This window comes from Trachurus trachurus (genome assembly GCF_905171665.1).
Source record: "Trachurus trachurus genome assembly, chromosome: 23".
NCBI lineage: Eukaryota > Metazoa > Chordata > Actinopteri > Carangiformes > Carangidae > Trachurus > Trachurus trachurus.
The window spans coordinates 14892389-14916064 of NC_139912.1; positions in this window are offsets into that span (position 1 = coordinate 14892389).

A 23676-nucleotide genomic window follows, 5' to 3' on the forward strand; every position below is an offset into this window, starting at 1 on the left:
AATAAACAAATATTGAACAGTGTTATTGCACCTTATTGCAGATTTTTCTGATATGTTGTTGGCCTAATCAGTTTGTCCTTGGGCTACGGCTGAACTGTATTTTTTTTATTTACTTTACTGTTTGCTTATTGTTAATTGTTAGTATGCTAACACTCAAAACTAAGATGAAAATGATAACCATTATTTTTTTTTAAAACATAGCTGCTGCTAGCATATACTGTAGCATTTAACATAAAGCACCCTCAGCACAGATTCACAGAGCTGCTACCAAAATGACAAACCCTTGATCTCACCAGAGTTCTGTAACCTTAATTTAACAAGGGAGTCTCTTCATAGAAGAAGAAACACTATTACACTATCTGCTTCCCAGAGAGAGAGAGAGACTTGGCCAAAAATCCAACAACTGCTTACATAAAGCATAACAAAATAGGACCTGAAAACAAACGGTGCAGTAACCTTGACAGTCTAAAAGGAATGCATTAATTATTGTGAAGTTTATATTGTTATTGTTATTCCAATGTGAAAAGCTTGTTGTACCAGAGTAGACAACAGTATTTCACTGTGTGGCCCAATACATTCAGCACATATGCATAGAATTAAGCCTCTATCCACAGTAAAATAAAATAGTGTCAGACACACCAAGGTATTTAACTGCGCACATGGCATTTTCTTCTATGCACCCACCTGACAAAAATTGTATGTCCTTTATGATTGGGCTAAGTGCCATATACTATATACCTCTCTTGAAGCGTGCATGCTGCAGTCCATACTACAGGAAATAATGGAATATACACCCTGGCTGTTCTTTCATGTGCTGGTCTGGTCTTGATGTTTTCAACGGCAGCGGGATGAGGGTAATGCACTTGAGCGCTGGCAGTCACGCTACAATAAACTGCGATGAGTGACAACAGCAGAGGTCCAATTGATACTGATAGTACAATGACATCTCTTGGCAGGGTAGTAAAAGAAAATGTCCTGCCCACCATCTCATGCACCACTCATCCTATAGTGAAGCAACATGATCCCATGGGCTGGGTTGACTGGGATGTGGAACAGCATGATAGGATGAGGCATTCTCATAATGATATGTGTGTGTGTCTCTTGGCTGTTCACCTGTGTTTTTGTGTGTCAGTATTGGCAGCCATATAGCATGGAGGAGGTGCCGCTTTACGTTGCCCATGAGGCACTTGTGGTATTTCGTAGCCAAGTCTATTTATATTTCATGCACACCAACCAATCTTTAATGCATGTGGTATGCCTTGTAAATATATGTATGGTTTAGAAACCTACCTTTTAACTAGTATTTACTCAAACACTTGTGAGGTGATATAATTTAATTGTTTTTTTTCTTTATGCATGTGTCAATACATACTGGGATGTAAATCATAGAGAAATCACAGAGGGAACCGTGGCCTCTGCAACCATCTGAGCAGGTTCTGAAATATGTACAACAGAGAAGAGGTGCCGTCAAGTGGGAATACTCAGCTCTCTGCCTGGAAGAGAACAAAAGACAGATCCTACCTTAGGCCTCATTCTCACACATGAGATATGAGGTGGCACGTCGGCTTCTGTTCAGCCCACTACTGTTTCTCTGGGGTTGTGAAACTATGACAGGAAGCTACAGAGGCTAATTGTGTTGGATCTAGACAGAGAATTTACATGGGGCCTCTATTTGTCTGCCTTTTTGGTATACTGTAGCTGTATTATTTTTCTTAGTTTTTTTTTTAGGGCAATTGCATGCAATCATAGTTGGATCAGACGCAGCAGTGGCTGCTTTCATTACTGGCCCCACTCTAGTTATCTCTTGATTGAAGTCTGCTTTTTTGCTTCTTACCTATGTTGAAACACAGTCGAAACACTGCCTTCCTGCAGCATGTTACTCAGTTTTTCATCATTTTCTCATAATCTTGCTTTCTTTTTCCCCTCTCTCTCTCTCTCTGAGGGATTATCCCTGAACCTTAAGCTTGTGTTCCATGCTAACTGTGTCAAACTCTTAAGATATGCAGTAAACAACACTGGCATTGCAAAGCATAGCAGGATAGAGATGGTGCCATATGTGCTGTGCTTCGGACAACATACGTGTTTCCCCATGGAGACGCTCACCTTTAAAATGTTAATTGTTGTGCTCTGTCTTTAATCATGAGAGAAATCTACCTCCTAAATATAGCTGTTCTCTCTGTCTCTGCTCACTCAAATAGAGCAAGGCTGATTTATATTGCATAGGGATGACATTAAAGACGGCTTCCCACAGGATCTCTGCACATTTTCAAGGCAATGCTGAGCTGCCCAAGAAGTGCTGTGTAGCGTAGATAGTATGAGAAAGCAAATGTGTAGAAAATCAAGCAAAATCTAAAACTGAGAATAAAGCTCTTTTTGTATGCTTCTGTCAATCTTCTTCCCCCTCCTTGTTTTTCAGACTCTCTGAATTTTCTACATTTCCACACCCCCCTCCCCATCCCCTCCAACCCTTTCTCTCTTCCAGCAGTTGATTTATTATGGCTGTTATTCAGCGGCGGCATCATAGAGCCGCAGAAAGCAGCATGCCGTTTGCCGGGCACCAGCGGCGCCTTTGTCTGTAAGGCACACTGCTACCAGCAGGCCTTTGGATGCTTGTTGCCATTTCCACTCTCAGATTTTATTGCTGCGGAGAAATGAAAGCCATATCATACCACACCCCACGTGGGGTGCAGAAATGAATATTTTCCCTCTTTTCTTCACACTCTGGCTCATCTCCCCTCTTTAAAGATTGGTGAACTCCAATCTAGAGGTAACATCAGATGGAATTTGTCTCTGTGTCCGGGTCTTGCTGAGAGCGGTTATCGTCAATGATGTTGATTTCACAGTATGTCAGATTTCGCTAGGCTCTGGGTAATTTCTTACAACTGCAGTTACCAGTGTACACCACTTAAACACCACTCGTGTGTTGAATTTGGATACCAAGTTTTTCTGTTGTATTTGATTTAAATGAATGGAAAAAAATCACAGAAACAAATTGGAAATAAATTACTGAGCTGGTTTTGTAGATCTTGATGTTAAGGCGTATTTTACAGTGCATTGCCCTGGCCTCGTTATCTGGGCAGAAGAGCAGAAATCTTTAAAATAAAATTTAATCATTTAGCATGGTGTCTGCATAAAAGGGCCTCATTGCTTTGAATGAAGCACACTGTAATTCTTTCCATTCTTAAGCCTCTTTTTGTTGCAAAAGGGACAGAAACAATATTCTTCACAGGAGAATCCAAGTGAGTCACTCTATTCTACTCTGTGTTCTATTCACAGAGCAGTCTTATCAAAGAGATTTTTGTCTATAATTGAGAACTAAATGCCTTCCAGACAGTTCTTCGTGTAGTGAGATTATTTAAACCTGCATCAACTTTTTTTTTCAAGAATTTTGTTCCTGTATCTTCAAAGTAGTAAAAGAACTGTTGTAGAATCAAAGTCCAGAAAACATAATTAAAAATAATTAAATCAGTTTATAATATCTGATAAATTTTGTTCTGTGAAGCAGGTTCCAGATACCGCCACTCATAACCCTTACCCTCATAATACTTCTATTATCTCAATACTGAACATTTATTGTATTATATTCAGTCAGTCAAATAACAAACTGACAATTACGTACAATACTCCCTTGATTTTCTTGGATCCATACAACAGAAAATTGCATTTAACCAGGCTCAACATACCCAGGGTAAGTTTTCATGATCTGGTTTAAATGAACTAAACATCGGCCATCCTGGGTAACCTGTACTATGAACTTGTACTACAGTAATGGCCATGAGTGTTCATGTGAAAGAGGCTGAGTTGTAAATGCTGATAGATTTGGTTGGAGCCACATCCAAAAGGAATATTAAACAAAGTGAAATGTTATCAAAACTGGAAAAGAAAATTATCAAGGTTAGACTGGGGATAGATTTGTAATAAGTGCAGGAATTAGAAAAGTTACTTATAAGTAAAATTTTGATAACATGTGATGCATGTAAAATTAATGTCAGGCTGTTACTACTGTAGGGAGGAGTGAAAGAAAAAAGAGAAGCAGTTTGGTTCGCTCAGACCGACTGAGACATTGATTTATAATCAGGGAAATATTTAATGATGTGTCGATCATTGTTCTAATCAAAGAAATCAGAGGTTTAGTTTGTATTTCCAGTTGTGGTCAATGCTGTTCTAAACTGAAGAGAGTAAAAACATCAACACTGATGAAGTCTGTATATTTATTAACTTTGTTTTAAAACCAGAACTGAAACACAGGAAGGCTAAAATGGCAAAATGAATCCAGTAATTTGTAAAATTGTAGTCTTCATAGTTTGTAATCTAATGCTCTGAAGTTAACCTGTGTTGGAGAAGGAAATTTGTACATTTATTAGATTGCCCCAAAAATAGACATCTTGTGACTTGTGTATGTGTAAACATGTAACCCTTTGCTAATGCCAGACATTGCATTGTCAGCATATCAAGTGTATATTGAACAGGAATTAGTTTCAGACGCTAGTTACTCAACAGGGAGATTTGTTTGTTTTTTGCAGTGTTCTAGTCTTTAAACTGACCTTTGCATTATCCTACACATTTTCATTTTCATTTTTAGTGAGCAGTAGCTAATGACTAATGGACTGATGGTTATCATTTAAACCCCAACACATTAGCCACTCTCACACATTCAAATGGAGACACAGCAGTGTCAGAACATTCATAATTATACATCATTAAAGTAATTTGATGCCCAGAGTAGCAACACGATTAAATGGATAGATTTTTCATAATAGAGGTCTGGAGATGTGTTGTTTTCTTGGCTCAGACAATGCACTGACCTCATCAGGGACACAGCTTGTTTATTCTAATTAGACAAAATCAAAACATTCACCTACATCTATCGGTACATCTCAAGTTTGAAAATATTCCAGTTCGTAATTCATGAGGACACACAAACTGCGTAGGCCTGGGGTTTATTTGTCCAATGAAACAAATCCACATGGACTTGAATTGGTTCCAATGATGGGTGACCAATTAATAGTGGCTGTCAGCAAAAACGCTGTCAATGCAGCTGTTTATGGTGGAGCTCGTTCGCTGTAATAAGTTGAACCTACCCAGTTCACCTCTATTCATTAATTCATTAGTGTCAGCAACAACAAACAAAAAAAAATCCTGCTTGTAACAAAGTTTAATGAGGTAGATGCATTAGAATCAACTTTAAAAGTATGTCTTTATGAAATGCATACAGGGGGGTTAATAGTTAAACAGCACTCATGCTCAGTGTCATTTGTACTGTGTGGTTTTTTTATGCACGGTCATTATTGGTGAGATTTCTCCGGTTTCCTATGTGTTAAGTTGAATTCACACACCCAGTCTTCCCCTTACAGGTGTTGTTTCCCTTTGGGGAGCTGAAAACGTGGCTGTTAATTAACTTGCTGCCGATCCTACACTTGTGGCTCTCTGTCAACACTTCCTTTACAGGAATAATCTAAATGGTCTGGGAAGTCACACGTTCACACTTATTTGTGCTTGTGTGAGCAGCTGTATGCTTGTGTGAAACTAAATAGCACTTTCTCTTCAACACATCCTTAGCCACCTGAGAAGCAGTGGGGCACTGGGTGGGGCAGTTTACCCAAGATGCAAATCATCTGGTTCTCTAAGACTTGATTGTGGGGAACCTTTCACATTGGTCTACACACTGTGCAGATGTTTATTGTTGGTATTAGGTTTTATATGTACAGGCTCAAGTGCAAGACGATCTGTACTGTAGATGCCAAACGGCAAAACTGTCTTTACCTGGTTACTGAGAAGCCAATGCCAGAATGCCTTTGGCTGTACTGTATGTATGTTTGGGTTAACATATTGAGGGAGCAGAGTTTCTCTCTCCACTGAATATTATGGCTTGGAGCTATAGCAGTATACAATATTTGGTGTAAAATCTGTATTAACTCCACTGTGAGTGGATTTATTCCTTTAAGGGCAGTGGGCTGTTTTTGATATGTACTGTCAGTGATTTTTAATCCACTGACACTGAGGTAACTTCTCACTCCTTCCTCTACTTCAGTGTAGATTCTTCTGAAAGAGTTGTCTTTAGCACTGTTTGAAATATGACTTTTGTGTTACAGCTACCAGGCCCATTTTTGAACAAACGTTACTAATGCTTGCAAGTATTGAACAAACGTTACTAATGCTTGCAAGTGTTCCCTTTCTAAGAGCCATTTTAGCATGCAGAAAGTGGAAGTAGTAGTTCCTGTTTGAAGTGTACTGCAGAGTCTACAGACAACCATGACTGGATTATTTTGCACAGAAGAAAAATGGATGAATCTGAGGCCTGCTTTTTTGGTTGTATCACAACAGAGAGATCAGTCCCATAAACCTGACCGTCTATGATTAAGTTATACCATTGGTCAGCCAGCGACTAGTGATGTTTTCCCACTAATGTTTCAGAATGATTTGCTACAAAGGTTTTTTAGTCTGAGGCACACTCAGACTAGACACTCAGACAGACACACTTGTTCAGTTGTCTGATAACAGCTTTGGGGAATTGAGCCGTATTAAAATACAGCGTATGACGGATAAACAGAAAGAGCTGGAAATGATAGAAACTAGGCAGAATGCAAATGCAATAGTGATGCAAGATTTTAACTACCGTACATCCTGACATGCTCCAGCCATTTTCTTTTATTTTGTTTTTATTTTGTCTTTTTTTCAGATTTTTAAAATCTTTGGACATTTATTCACAGTGGACATCAGGTGATGTCTGCATGATACAGTTTAGGCGTGGTGTGTGTGATGACACTGTTCAGTATTGTGATGACTTGCGATAAACAAGCAAATATTCACGGTTATTATGCACATCTGAATATTTGTTTATTTCCTGTGTCTTTCTGAAAATGACTCAATACGCTGCCAGGCTTGTGATGGCCAGTGCAAATATGCTGATTGATGCAGCATGGACGCGTTCCAGACACGGTAACCGAGGGACCCAATGAAAATCTGTTGTTGTTACGTCTAGCGGTGTAGCACAGGTTACAGGTATGAGAGAGTGGAGGCATGGTGCCTGTAAAAACTTACTCGTCGTATTTCAGGCGACCTTTTGAGTTGTGTTTATTGTGCATGTTGACATTGCGATGACGATGAAAATAAGATTGATTGGGCAGCCCTAATACAGTTCTATAATTTAGTTAAGTCTGAAATGTCATCTGGCACTGAAGGGATTTTTTTTCCTGTTTATTGATAAATATAACAGAAAGTACGATTTATACATCTGCAGCTACTAGATTTTTGTTAGTCCCCTGCCAAAATAATACACTTAAAGGGACAGTAAGTACGGTAAAATTAAATGGTGGTTGGATGGTGGAGGGTTGAAACCCCCTCAACTATTTTGAGCAGCAATTAGCCAGGTGTGTGAAGATGAGAAAGTATGTGTAATTTGAAATTCTCTCTCAACTTCTCTTTACAGTCTTCACACAGCTACCCCTTTCACTTTTTGTGTAAACAATTTGGGAATAATAATTTGAAAGCATGTATTATTTCTGCTTCTCACTCCTCTATAGGCCAGCAGGCTAGAGTGTGGTTGCCCAGATCACCTAAACACCTTTTGCCTTAAGATGAGTTACACAACACATAAACTACATTGTTTCAACCGTACCTCAAGGACAGCAGTTTTAACAGAATTTTCAGTCCCAGATGAATGCTGGACTAGGCACTCCACCATCCTAAAATAAGATACACCTGTTAAACCATTTGAAATACATTACCCCAAGATGCACAATCAATTACAGAGCAATAATTCATGATATTGATTCACAGACAATACAGAAAATGTGAGCATCCTCGTACTGCAACATTGGAGCCAAAATCACAGAGGCCCAAAATGCCTGTCTCAGTGCTATTTATTCCTTTTCCATTTTTAGGCATACAATAATAGGTAATGGTGAACACACATACAGTATATAGTAAACAAATGGGGTGCTGTTCTGGCAAGATTTATTAAATGTCACTGCTGTGTGTTAATTTCAGTTTAGTGTTTGTATTTGTATTTGTAAATTTTTCATGAATCGCTTCAAGTAAATTCTTCACTCATAGCTTTTTTTCTATCGCAACAAAAACTTACAAAACAAAGCTAAGTGTCTGTGTTCACTATGTTCAGAATACAGTACACATATGGGCAGTGTTGTACGTTGTTCTGTTGCTCAGGGAGGGAGGGTTAGTAATGGCCATAGCGTTCTTCTGTTAGCACGATGTTTGTGGTATTGTATGTTGAAGGTCTGCAAATTACATTTCTCTCTGCTGTGTATTCCTTGTAGTGCTACAAATAACCAGGAATGATCAATTCTTGTAAGGCTAAAGGATATAGTACACTATATGAAATTGGAGAAACGTTGATGAACAGTTTGCCTTGCCTTTATTGTAAGAGTAAAACAATGGCAGAAAGATCAGAGATTGTTGTCCGTTAGCATCAGGCCTCCTGCTGTCTACATCAGAGGAGTAGCACTCATTTGATCTCTGAGAAACTGGCTGTCCATCTAGTACCAGTCCGTTTCAAATAAGATAGTTTCCTCAGCTGGTTTCTCTGCACACACTATGTAAGTTCTAGTTTTCACTGCATGATTTGGCTCCAGTCCCAAGACACATTGTTTGAAATGTGTGTCTGTTTGGGAGGAGCCCTTCACTGTGAAGTTCAGTCATCAGAGAATGGATGAATGTGAGGAGACAGCTGGCATGATACAAGCACACACACATACTTGCACACACACAAGGGTCCTTGGGGATCGCATGCACTGTGCCAGGTAGGGCAAATGCACAAATCACGCATGCGCACTTGCATACACGCTTCCACAAACAGGCCCCCCCGGCTTACATAAAGCCAGGGCTAGTTTAGCTAGGGATGAGTGCAGAGTGAGCTGAGCTGAGCAACACGAGGACAGACAGACTGAATGCAGGTGGGCAAACTCATCTATGGAAACGTGGTATTAAATATGCTCATCACCCAAGGTGTGGCAAATTCCTCTACCTTCATTAGGTAGAAAACCCGCATGCATGGATGCATACAGTATGTGATAAGATTGCAATCATACAGTTCTCACTCATCCATCAATTCAATTAATTTTTGTGCCTGGTTATTGGTATTCCACCTCACAGGAGCATTGCGTTTATTATACAGTTTTAAACATCACAAAATTTTCTTTTTGAAGGGATTTACATTTGTTGACAAGCTGAAAAGATGTGCCATTATGCCCCTAAACATCAAAAACGTACATTTCTTTCATCTTCGATTTCTGATAATGCATGGAGTATCAGAATTCTACATGGGTTTAATATTGAATCAAAGCGGTTGTGGCCTGATTTACCCAGGTATCCAATGCAGCCTTGTCATCATTATCCAAACAACATGGAGCCAGAGGTTTTCCTTTCTTCCTAGTTCAAAAGAATGATATCCAATAGGTCTGATCTATTCCCAGGAGCATTTATCCAAAGGACGTTTTTCTTCCTGTTCCAACTAGTAAATACCCTCACAGCCCTCTGCTTTCACAACTCCCATATTTATAGATGAGGTTAACTCGGATCATGCTCATGTAGGACACATCTCTTAACACCCAATACCATCTCGGACACATACCACGATGACAGCAAGCAAACAAGCAAGTATTGAATTACCTTCAGTGCTCTCGACCTGTCCTAACCACCTCATGCATCAGTGGACAGAACAAGTGATGTTTCGCTCACTTCAAAATTTTGACTTTCACCGTTTTTTTCACCAGCATTTCTCATACTGGCTTCATTTCCAGGATTGCCAATGGCAACAGGCCTTTGTCAGACTAACATTACCATATTACCATGAACATTTTCAGGCATTTTGACTCCTAAACTGATTCTTAGATTAGAATCACCTTTTCCCAAGAAAGAGAGAGTAGGAGATAGTAGAAAACGTAAAAGTAACCAGAAACTTCACTTGCCCCATAAAACGGGAAAATTATGATCTCTAAGTAAAACCTGCCTTTTTGACCATAGAAACTGAATATGATGATATTGATCATTTATACTGGCTGGGAAGGCTGAATGCACTACAACATCAGAAAGTCGGTGCTCAAAAACTATAACCTAATGAGGAAAACATCATCAGTTTGACACAATACAACACACTACAAATGCAATACAATCAAATACAGAAATAACGAGCAAGTAGCACTACAGAAGTGTTGTCAGGAGACATAAACGAGTTGATTCCAAAATAAACCAAAAATTACATTTTAGCCTGTTTTCCCTCTGTAGGGTAAGTAATGGGGCAAAAACTAGTCCTAGTTCTGTGTGTTAAGCTTTTCACGACTGGAGATGGCACATTCAAGTCAAGGTAGCTAGTTTTTGTCTATGAAACAGGACATAAACCCTCCAAAAGAAGAAACTTCATGTGAAAAAGAGGCATCATATTAGTGTTGGTTCAAATATTGTTGGAACAAGAATCATAGATACCCTAGTATTGTAGTCTAAATTTTGCTTATTCACTCAGTTTTGGTTGTGCTCTGTGGTGCAACATGAAGTGTCAAGCAACATGAGTCACAGGTAAAGTGGTGCATGAGGTTGGCCTTGATTTGTAAAAACAAAGATTTTCACTCTTTGCTGGAAGTCTGAGTGTTAACAACCATAAAACAAAACTCCTGTCCAACATGACCAACTATTGCACACTACCTGTGATAAATTATAATCCGTCCACTTCGAACAATGAATCATTTTCCTCCAACAAGTCCCTTTGGGCTCAGTCATGGAATGAGTAATATTGCAATTTTTCCAGGTCTGTATATACACCTAGTTTCCATAAAGATTCATTATTCACAGTTCTATTCATTATCATTTATATGATTCTTATCTGTTTTGCTTATTTGCAGTTCACATGTTTATGTCCCCAGTGTAGAATAATGGACAAGAAAATGTATAATTTGGCTACAAAACCCTTGAACAGTTGTAAACAGCTTAGTACATGCTCAGTTTCATTCAAGCAGTTAAAGATCTCAGAATGGATTGAACCCTCAATTCTCCTTTATGAAAAGCTACATGTACAGTCTATAATTGTTTTTCATCTCTTTAAGAAGCTTCCAAGTTGAGAAACATATTAACATAAGCTTGGGCTAAGAAAGTACACACACATTCACAAGCTTTGGCCTGTAGCATTACATTTGTGAAATGTTTGTTGTTCCTTGTTCCTTGCATCTTTATTCATGACCTATGTTCTTCCTCGTGCACTTAGTGAAAAACTCTGTGATAAGAGCACTTTATGAATAAATTTGACTGTCTAACACAAGCACATTCTCTCTCTATAACCTTTTGACTTTCTGTTCTGTTGTCTAAACTCGCCTTGTTAGAAAGGCTGTGGCAAGGGTCCAGAAGTGACTCAAGGAAGGCATTGCCTCAGTTACCCTTCTCACTGATCCTCCCTTGTGCAGCTTTCCTTTTCCCTTTGCCACTTTGAAGAAGTGAATCCATAACCTTGTGAAAGTCCTAGTAACATTTGATCTTTGGTAGTGAGAAAGCATGCACCATTTACAATAATACTTGATATGAGTTCTACTATTGAACAACATAGGCTTCCTCAAAAGGTCAGAGTCCGGGAAGTTGAGAGTCAAAACTGGCAAATCTCACATAATGACATCAGTGGTGAAGTCAAATCAGGTTTATTTGTTTGGCACTTGGCAGTCGTTACACTTTAACCCTTTGATGCACAACATGGGTCTAAAGTGACCCGAGTGAGTTTTTTTGTGCTATATCTTTGCGAAAAATGTATTTCATCATATAGAATTCCAGGTATTCCTCAATTAACTTGTTTTTGATCATAATACATCCTTATTTTATTTTTTACTTTTTCACTTTTTTAATAAAAACACATTTTGTATCACTACCCCTCTAATGCGCAACATGGGTCTAAAATGACCCACATTCATTTCCAATGTGATTTCATGCTGAGTGATAGTTTCTTTGCTGTAACTTTTGAAATCTATCTATTTTATGATTGAATGTTCCAAGTATTATTTAATATATTGTTTTTTATTAGTGGGGTCATTATTTCCATTTTTCATTTCTTACTTGTGAACAAAAATGAACAAAAATGTCTCAGTGAGTGGACCAGTTGAAAAAACAAGTATAGCAAGAATACTTTAATTTTAGCATTCCCTCACTATCTATACCAACAACAGACCATTGTTTCCTTGATTATCAATAATGACTAGTCATTACTTGTCCTTTTTCCCCATTAATAGCTCTGTTGACATATTCTACTGTGGTCAACAGCTAGCCATAGTTTATTCTATCTGAGTAGGCTATTTCAATGTTATATCTTTGAAATCACTGCACAGTATTTATCATTTTCTTCAGTAAATATTATTTTTTAAGCACATATAATCATATTTACTTGTTTTACAATTATTCCAATTTACCTAAAGAAACATTTGATGACTCATTAAAGATAACTGTGCATAATTGATAAGGTTTTAGTTACCTTGAATAAGTAGCTACATTACTTGTCATAAAGGGAAATACCTTAATATTAGCAAGTTAGCTAACTGTTAACATGATGACATGTTCTAGCTGGTGACAACAATAGAATAATATTCTATTGTAGACACCAGCTAGAACATGTCAACAGCTACCTAGCTAGCTAGCTGGTGACATGTTCTACTGTAGTTAACTAATACAGTAGAATGTAGAAATGTCAACTGCTAGCTAGCTAACTGGTCCACTCTCTGAGACTTTTTGTCTATTTGTTCATAAAATAAGAAAGTAAAAATGGAAATAACACCCTGTACTAATTAAAAACAAGATATTCAAATGATACTTGGAGGATTCAATCATAAAATATATTGATTTTAAAAGATACCACAAAGAAACACTCACCCAGCATGAATTCACATGGAAAATGAATGCGGGTCATTTTAGACCCATGTTGCGCATTAGAGGGGGTGTGCATATGTTGTGCATCAAAGGGTTAAGGTGACTTTACACCAACAACATTTAAAAGCAATAAATCAAAATGATGGATGGACTCATGAAAGGGCCGCATGCTCAGGAGTTTTGCTGATATGAAAAGTACAGAATTCATGAAGCCTTCCTCAAAGATTATTCATCCTTTGTCATCCTTTGGATTAAATTTGACATTTCCGATGAGGAATACGGCACCCAGTTTCTCTGTGAGGGGGGCTGAGAGGATGAACACCTGGTTGTTCAGATACTTAGCTAGTAATTCAAATGGAGCATGCTGTTTTGTTTCCACTTGAAAGGAGACTGTTTAATGCTGTCTTGTCTAAAATGGGCTGACTTTTGCTTTTGTTTGGTGCAAACACAGCGTGAGTCAAAGTTAAGCTCCTGTTCTCTGTGGAATTGGAGCTATTTGTTATTATGGACATTGTAGCTGGTACTGTACAATATATAAGGTAGCCTACATAAAAACCTTTCTTTGTACAGTAATAATTCAGTAATTAGCCTTTTTGATTATTACACTAAAAATGCTTTCTATACCTCCAAGAATGACAAATTATTAATTTCGTTAGACAAGAGTCCATTTGCAACAATTTAAATTTGTAGTGAATCCTGTGAGGAGCTGAAACAGGAAAGTTTTCTCAAACTTGTTATCCATGGGGTTTCTGTTGATTAATCTAACCACTGATTAATCATCTAATTACTGCCGCACTAAAAACTGCTGTTGTGGGTTTTTTTTTTTTAAGTCTTGAACTTTTTCACCTTTTTCCTGTCACTTGAGGTTGTCTGGTCTGAGTTTTCAAGTCCATGTGAAATGGTTGCAGATGTGGTTCTCATGTTGCTTGAACGTCCACGGTCTCCCAGCTTAAGGAACTCATCTGGCTCTTCTCACAACAGAATTGTGACCCGTTTGTCGTTCCCTCATCGCTATAGAGCTGGATAAATCAATTCAAAATATGCTTTTTAAATTGAAAATTGAAAACATATCATCTCCATTTCCATTACACTGCCCAGAGGGGGCAGTGTGTCGCTGTGTGGTGATGTTGAGCCCCAGGTCAGGGGGAAACTGCAACATTTATCCCCTCTTACATCAACTCTCCTCCTGACAAAGTGCACTGAGCGCTTCAGGGGTATACTCATTCGCCTGATGTGTATTAGCTCCCCATATCTGCCATTCAACACAATGACAGTAATTTGGCAGAAAAGCGAAAACAAGTGGAGGCCCAACTGCTGGTATTTAGTCAGCATTGAAGTTGATCTAGCTTAAATGTCAACTTGCGATGACAAAGAATTGATACAGTGCGGACAGTTAATAAGTCCATATGTCTATGCAGTGGTTGATGTGCATAGACACATTTGAGATGGTAGAAGGGTTTTTACTGTACATTTGCTGCACTAACGTTTGCATGCATTTTTATTTGATATAGAAACTTGTCTGAACTGTAGTATAGGCTTTTGAATAATTAACATATCAGTTTGCAGCCTGATTTAATGGAAGGTTAAACATTTTCTGAAACTGATACACAACACAATTTGCAATGGGTTCTGGCAGCTGGAGCTCAAGGGGTTTGATCTTTGTCACAAAAGCAGAAGTACAAATTTTTTAGACAAGAGAAACATATTAATTCCACAGGCTCAGTGTGAGCGTATGTCTTATTCAGCATTTCAATCTCAAACATGTTTGTTTCTTGTGCAATTCTAATTCCCTCTCATCATTGATATTCACTCTTGAAAGCAAATAGTTCAAGGAAACATTTGGGTCCACAGAGAGATGGCGTACTTACTGAATAGCCTGCATTTTCAAGAGGCGGCATCTGACTCAGAAAAACACCCTGTCACCCCTGTCGCTTCATGAGCCCATGTGGGACTTGCCTCTCAGACTTTTTGTCATGCCTGCAGTAAGGACCATTACAAACCTGATTTATTTGGCATGCTGCTGTGAGCACACCCATCTGTGAGCTGCCTGTAAAACTGATTCGTGCAAAGGATCAATTTCCATCTGATGGTTCTATTTGTCTGTATTTCTGCACGCCAAGAATAAGTGTTGCAAGAAATGTGGAATGAGATCTCATTTTCCGCATGGATCCATCATGTGCTGCATGCGTTGGCATGATATAGTATCATTATTGTACATCAGCCATCTAATGTTAGTTACATTTGTGCACAGAAATACAAATTATATTTTCTGTTTCACTGCTTGGTGTCCCACTCCCGACCACAGACACATTTCCAGGATTTGTTATTTGTTTAGTGTCATATTTTTAAATGAAATATTCATTGTTTTGTATATGCTGATATTTATGCATGACCAAAAGAGAAACAGGCAAACAAACTTTAAAAGACGAGGATAGTTCATTTAAGTTCTATTTGCTGCTTTCTCCGTGTATTAGCATCCCTCAAATGCAGGTTGTATCTGCGCTTTTGTCTTTTCCCACCCTCTCACCCTCCAGTGCCAACTTCAAACTCTCAGAGCCGCCATCCAATACCAAAAAAAAAAAAACTAAAACCAAGATGTCGGGTTTATTTTCAATCTGAGAAACATGACAGATGAAAAATAGATGGAGAGAGAAAACATTCTAGGCAGCGGCGACAGCTTTGAAACCTTCGAGAGCCCACTGCAACCAATCTCTGCTTCACAGGCGTGCAGTGGTGCACTGTGGGAAGTCGGGACGATGCACTGATGTTTCCAGAGGAGAGACAGGGAGAGAATGAGAGAAAATGGCAGCAAATGAAGTTGGCGGGCTGTGGAGTATTGTTCCCTCCTGCTCACAGTAATGAACAGGCCGTTGAAACAGACTGGGGAAATTGGTCCCTGGTGCGCCCCAAGCCTTCTCTTTCTTATCTGTCAGGTGTGTTCACTACACATGAAAACACACATACCTGTGGAGGTACATGCGTGAAGATACACATACTGGCATGCACTCAGACAAGCATCTGTTAAAAGAAGCCTTACAACGCAACTCACTGTACTCACTGATACTTGGTCCCTTTTCATGCCCCTCTGTGTACTAGGGATACCCAGTGCGTCTTCACATTTAGTTACATTATCCTTGTATACTGGTCATGTCATAGCCACAGATGGAGACAGATGATGGTCCACAAAATTTACTATTAGGGCCTTTGTTCAAACCTAACCTTGCATGATATGTCTTGCTCTTTTCTTGTTCATTTGTGCATTACACATCTAAAGATCAGTAGAGGTCGACCGATTAATCGTTTTGGCTGATTAATCGGCGCCGATAGGACGTTTTACAAACTATCGGAATCAGCGGAACTTGGTTCCGATAGTGGCCGATGGCTGCAGTTTTTTCCACAGCGCCATAAACTGCTTCTTCCCTGCCGCTCTCTGTCTCTCTGATCACTGAGGGGCGGGGCTGCTCTTCACACACACACAGAGCATGGGAGAGAGAGAGAGCCGATTAATCGGCTATCAGCTTTTTCCTGCTCCAAACTATCGTTATTATATCGGAATTTAAAAATCCACTATCGGTCGACCTCTAAAGATCAGTGTTCACTGGCCAAAGCTACTTGCTGTAGTTAAAATAGCTTGTTTAATGCTCATCCATGAATGATAATAGAGAAATCTTAAACATGTGTGCAAGCTGGCCTTTCATAAAAAAGAGGGCCTAGATTTCTGCTTAAAAATGGTGTGATATGACTGGACAAAATTAGTTTATGAATAACTAATGTTGTGTTAAATTTCCACCCATTTTATCTATTTATTTGTGCTGAAGCAGAAAATAAAATATTAACGACATGGCTGCTCAAATATATATTATGCAGTCATAGTGTAAACCATGTTCCCTGCTCACTTAATCTCTTACTTTTAACCAACCAAGTCCCTCTGCTGGACTCCATACAGGGTGGGTCATTAGAGACCACTGAACAGCTGATATACCGAATGTAGTGCATGTACTTGCAAGTTCTTGCCGGCTCAATAAAAGGTGAAATGGATGTTTGAGCCTCTCTCAGAGCTAGCCAGCAGTGAGTGGGACATGGATGGAAATACTCATCATTACTGGGCAGTAAAGCTCTGGAGAGCCTGTCAGTTGTGAGCTGCTTTCATAAAATGGTATATACGTAATCTAGGGAATTCTGTTTGACAACACAAGAGCAGATACACACCGTTCAATCAATTTCTTCGGACTGTACAGGAAACCACTCGGAGTGTTGCCCATGATGACACTGCACTCAAAATGTTCATAGAATGTTTTTAAGGTTCTGATGATCTTTGGTGGTATCCCATAGGAGTGCAGTATCTTCCAGAGGGTGTTTCGATGGACACTGTCAAAGGCCTTCCTGAAGTCCACAAATGTGATGTAGAGGGGTGTGTTCCAAAATGTAGTGTGAGAAGAACAAATGTTTTTATTATTGTCCTTCATAATTTAAATTTTAAACCGTATCATGCGTTACTGTAGATCCATGTTGTCACAGTGATTTAATTCAACAGCGTTATTTTGCAATGGACTGAGTAATTGTTTCGGAAACATCTTAGAATCAAACTGAAAATTTAAAATTAAAATTCCTTCTCAATATTTAATCATTACCGTCTCACTATCATATTGTACACTCCCGGATAGGAGCACAGGAGGAGAGGACGGCGCGGTTGCATGGAATAAAACATCTATTCTGCCTAACGTGGTGTAAATAATACTGTGAACGTATGATCGAGAGTCAATTACATCTCAAAGCTTGGGAAAAAGCCAGTAATCGTTCGCACAATTGTTACACTCTGTTTTCTTGTTATCAGTCCTACTTAATGCTGTTCATCACAAAAACCAACATAAAGAAAAGTCTTGTGTTAGTTCATTCCTCATGTAACTGATTCTGTTAATTATTCAAAGTTTTATCGATCAGTCTAATTACTGTACAACGGTGAGCCCCATGCGTAATCGCACTGCTGGAGGACTACACACCAATGGGAGAATAAGGAGTGAGAGGGTCTTGAGGGACCGACGACTTTCTGGCCCATGATGATGACTGGTTAATAATGTGTTTCAGATACACTAGAGCTGTGCTCCTGAGTGGAACTACATAGTATGTGCTGAACCAGGTCCAGTATTTGAGAGGGCAGCGCACCGAAACCATGCCACCATGCGCTCTATGCCACTGACAGGTGCAGCAACATGTCACGTTGCTTACAAGTGTGCGTACGCAGGGTTTTATAAATCTGAATATTTTAGGGGGGCACACAAAATTTGGCTTTTGGGCGTACTACACTTTTAGTAACACTCCTACGCACAGTTTTATAAATGAGGCCCCAGATCTCTCAGCTATTTTGTCTCAGAGGAAATGCCTCTCTCTTGGCCCATTCACAGCTAGAGAAAGGACAAATATGACCATTAAGGAATGGGGCTTTTCAGAGAGATGTAAAGCCATGTTTCTCAGTAGATGTAGAGGAAGTGAGGTGGTTTTCTGTAATTCATACACATGATTGTGGTAATTAAATTACCCAATGGAGGAGTGAGAGCTTGGCCCCCACCTTAACATCGCAAGTGTTATGAGTCACAGGTCCTCATTACAAACAAGGCTTGGTCCTAATGTGTAAAATTAAGAAGTGTTCTCACTTCAAGCATGCATTGACCTCTAAACCTCTATTATTGTAGCAACATCATGAGCAGAATCCAGATTTGTTCTGTTGCCCTGTATCTACAGTGTATCTGTCTTTTTCTATTCCTCGACCTCTCCTTCCTTTATCTTCCTGTCTTTCTCTTTTTCTCTTTTCGCCCTTCCTCCCTGACTGACTCAGCTTCACATCAATCACGCCAATGTTTATTGTCAATGAAATATTTAGTGCGAGGGGGTCTGTGTGCGCAGATTGCAGATCTCGTCTCACCCCTGAAACAATAGATTGTTTGTGCGTGTGTCTCGACTGATTTAGATGCAGAACCTTGATGCCAAGAATCTTAATCTGTTTGTATGCTATTTCAATGATTGGAGTAGGATATTACAGGTTCACATCTCAAGGTTCATCTGAGACGTGGCCGTCAACACATAAATAACATACTGTACCAGGAGTGTGTGAATTATAGATCCTAGCTGTGCGCCGTGGAAGTGTAACACATGGTCCAAAATATTAAATATGCATTTCCAGCATCAGTCTCAACAAATACAGTGTAATATATATGGATCACTGAATACAACCTTTATTTTTAGGTGTTTATTCATGCATTGGTTTGTCATATGTCACTAATGTTCAAGCATTGATTGATAACTGATGACAGGTTGAGAACAGATCATAGTGTATAATATGCCGTTTATTACTTTCCATGTGTACAAATAATCACAAGTACCTTCGAAACCTTCAAAAGTCTTCTCTATATATCTGTCATGCTTCATCAGAAATTATGTTTACCAATTCACTAGGGCTGTAGCCGATATCTGAGTACTCGCTCGGCTTGGGCAGCATCTGAGTGCCACATAATGAGCTACTACAACAGGTTTTGCAGGTGAAAATGTGCATTCATCTAAGAGTCAGCGTTTGATATTTTGGGAGGGCCAAGGCCATATATTAAATTGGAGAATATTTGAGTGGTAACAAGAACACATGGCCAGAGACATTAAGCTGTTTAGTAGCCAAGTGCTGCTGTGAATTCATTGCAGGGCTGTTTGAGTGGGTAGACAGCAGCAAGTTACAGAGCTAAAATGCAACCTACAGTAAAGTTTCTGTAGAGACAGAGAAAGCTAAGAAGTTTATTTATTTAAAAGGATCCCCATTAGCTGATGCCAATGGCACAAGCTAGTCTTCCTGGGATCCGAAGAACCTTACATCGAAAAGAGAAAAAACAGATCATATTTTCAATATCACATCAGTCAAATAGACATCTTAATACGTCATGTTTGCAGTAATACTAACAACTGTACATTGGTGCTGTGAAATCATACATTTTACGCCTAACATTTGATTGAAGTCAGAAGTACATTTGATGTGTCAGCAAATGAAGATAAAAAAAAATCTGACAGATGATAAAAAATGCTGACTGAATAGCAGATAACAAATTGTTGATGACTGTACAAAATTATGGCTGATGAGAACAGGTGGGTGATGTGAAGTATGAGATAATTAAGAGTAGTTATACTAAAATACAAGGCCGAGAAAATACAAAAGCCAGAAATCACACACTCTAAACAAAATCTACAAACATATTTTAACATACTAGTTAGTCATTCCGTGCAATGACAGAAAATTAGTTTGGCATACAGTATGGGAGCTGATGGTACCAACACATCCAAACACAGTTGTTGCTAGTGGATAGAGGTGCTTATAAAACCATTGAATCAATGAATGCAACTTTTTGGGAGTCAGGATATTATACAGTATATTCCACTAGTTTGTATCTAGTATGCAGGGTTTTTTCTGCATTATAAATTTTGAGGCGGCCGCCTCGCTCAAATTGTCGGCCGCCGCGCTGGAATCTTGATTGAAAATCAATGTAGTTATGGAAGCTCAGTGGTGCTGTTTTCAACTCGGTTCAACTCGACCGCAGCAGAAGGGGTGCGTTTGATTTCAGCTCCGGGCCGCAAGATGACGTTGAGGCGCTGCTTGTGTGCCCGCGGGGGCGGGGCTCCGCTCCGTTCAGACGTTGTGCTGAGCGTGAACCAACGCACCCCACCGGCGCAGCGTGAAGAGAGAGAGAAGGAGACGGAGGAGTGTACTGTGAAGCGAGTGTTGAGTCCGCTCGCAGCAGGACAGATAATCAGATGGATAATCGGTAAAGTTAATAATTTCACTTAATGTGGCCGTGAATAAATTAATTCTGATGTTACGATCGCCTGCAGTGTTGCCCAAACGCAAATATTGAATAGGTCTCCGCTGTTTTTACATTTACAGCACCTAAAATGCACTGAAACCTATTTTCATACGCACACCAGCCTCGCTTTCAATAAAACACACACTCGCATTTCATAATTGCGATCAGTGAAATACCTAGGCTATATGAAAACAATAAAATAAAATTTAAAAATTTGAGTTGTTGCTGTAGTTTATTTAGTTTAAATGAATAAAGTTTCATATTTAAAAGTAGCGCAATGTAGAGCTGTCACAAATTAAAAGCAGCCTCATCTCGTCATTTTGCATTAACACTGTTGCTTCAGGCTGCGATCAAGCTTTTTTGTATCGCTCATCCTCTCTCTCCATCAAAACAACCTGCTGCTCTTGGCTGAAATCAGCCCGTTGTCGCTCCATTTAGTGAGGAAGTAGAATCATATGACGCCAAACGCCTTAATTGATGTGAACGTGCACAGAGCATGAAGCTGAGAGCCGGACTTAACAAACCAAGTTGATAACCAGCTTCATAGTAGCCTACCGTGGTAACTCGGACCGGGACTTAGTTGAGCTGCAGCATGAACACAAAGCCCTGAGTATGTGTTATACTTATGCCATATTGTCTATTCTAGTTTTGTCCCAGAAGGAAAATGAAGGCTCTTTAGCTTACAGACACACTTGTACTGCACCTGTATAAACTCTTGACCTCAGTAATTCAGTTTTCCAATCAAAAAAGCTTTAACAAAGAGTATTTAATATTTCCTCAACAGAAAAAGAGGGCATTCATAGCTGGTGACAGAGGGGGAAAAAGTGAGCCAGAGAAAATGATAATGGACGGAAAGAACACCTACTGGGTTGGAATTGAAAATAAACTGCAGGGGACAGCGTGATGCGGAGAAATGTGGAGTAGGAGGAGAAAGATCACTTGGCTATAAGCAGCCGGGGCAAATGGCGGAGGGGACAGGGTGAATAAGCCAAACCGTTTTTAAACAGGTTTGACACAAGGGCCCCAGGCCATCCACTCACTGCACAGCTCAGTAGGCTGCCGTAATGGCACCCCACCTACTGCCACCCACACACCCTCTAATGGCACTCAAACTGCCAACGTCTGCCTCCCTCAAGGCCGCTGTATACTTGCTGTAAAATGTAGACCTCTGGCAGGTTGGAGCAGAAAAGACACAACACATTTGCACGAGACTTTGGAAATGCTTCCTCGAGTTCGGACAGTGTGGGGGAGGCTTGCTAGGAAAAAGTGGCAGTTGTGCTATCCTTTGTTTGTTGTGCCTTACAAGTTCAGCATAATACAGTGGTATATATTATGAGTTGATGGTATAGTCTTAATAATTCAGTTTCAAAATAAGGTCAAATACAGTTGGTAGTTTGATCCCTGGCAGTCTTGGGAGCCAGTTTTCTTTTGGACACAATGCTGAGTGTATGTGAGTTGGTTAATGCCACCCACACTCTCTCTTTGTGCCCTCTTAGGTCAGAATAATGGTTGAACATTTAGGGAAATACACTTTGCTTTCTTACTGAGACTAGGATGAAAAGATTGATAAAGCTGTTATATCTGTGGAATAAAGCGACCAGTGGCCGCCCACTGAGCTTGGCATAAAGACTAGAAACAGGGCTGGATTCTTCATGATTTAGATTTCAGATACATACTATTAGTGTGTAAATCTCTCCAAACAGTTTATCTAAGGAGCTGAAATTTCATCGACATTAAACAGAAGTGAACACTGTTTTGTTCCATGAATATAAAATTGTATAAAGTACACATAAAAGGCTAAATTCTAAAACCATTTGCTGGGTGTGAAACTGTGGCTCAAGGATGGCAAATGCAAAACTAAAATATGATACATCTGTATTCATACTCATTTCAAAACCACTTCCAAGGGCATCATGATTATGCATAATTTAGACAATGAATACCATCCCATACATCTACAAATGGACTGCAATTACTACTTTGAACTAAGTACAGACTTTCTTTAGTCCAATTCTTTAATTATAACTTTGAGCACAGACAAGACAGAAGCTGAAAGTCTGTTCACTAATTCATCTCCACTGTTTGTGTTGACAAGATATCAGGCTGATATCTGCTGACAGCTGTTGGCTGGTATTCACTCCCCAGCAGGGACAGACTGAATAAAGCAGAAACCACACTGTTGACTTCCATGGGCTCACGTCATCTAACAAGTTAATATCTCATCAACCTACGCAAACTATGCTCAGGTCAGTGTCTTTCATCAGCCTGACCCTGCTGTAGGTTACCTGCTGACATCCTTTGGAAACTAAACATATTTAGAAGGTGGCTCATATAGATGGCTGCAGCCCTAACTGAACCACCTACCGTTAACCACTGTGCACATGTACTGTAACATTTTACAAATAATTGATTTTGAGTTATCCAAGGAAAACTTACAAATAATTATTATTTTCCAGCCCTAGTTATGTGTTATACTATACATTGGTCAGCACTTTATAATATAACCCTAAAGAAACCACAACCCTGTGAATCAGCTAAACTAACTGATCATCCCTGTTTCCAGTCTTTCTGTTGAGCTAAGATGACTTTCTCCTTGATGTTGCTTAATTTTTTATCCTTAAAAAGCACATCCAAGTCCTGCCCATTTATATCTGGTTCAGTGACACATTAAGTATTTGTCAGGCACAGTGGTGTCAAGGGGTCATGTTGAAAATTGTTCAGTCAGTGTCCTTCTCTGCTCACACATTCTGGTGATCAGCTATGTGAGAACTGAAGGACTGCAGCATTTTCAAGAGCGATGTTATGGTATTAAGTGCAGGGACAATTGAACTGTTATAGGGATGAATGTGCCAACATGTTTGGATCGATTGATCGTACCCCTGTGCAGCTGAAATTGTACTTTAACTGTTCGTTCAGTTGAGGTCTGAAGGTTTCTTTGATGTAGAAAATGACTCTGAATGCTACAGTGGGCCTCTTATACATTCAGGTTATT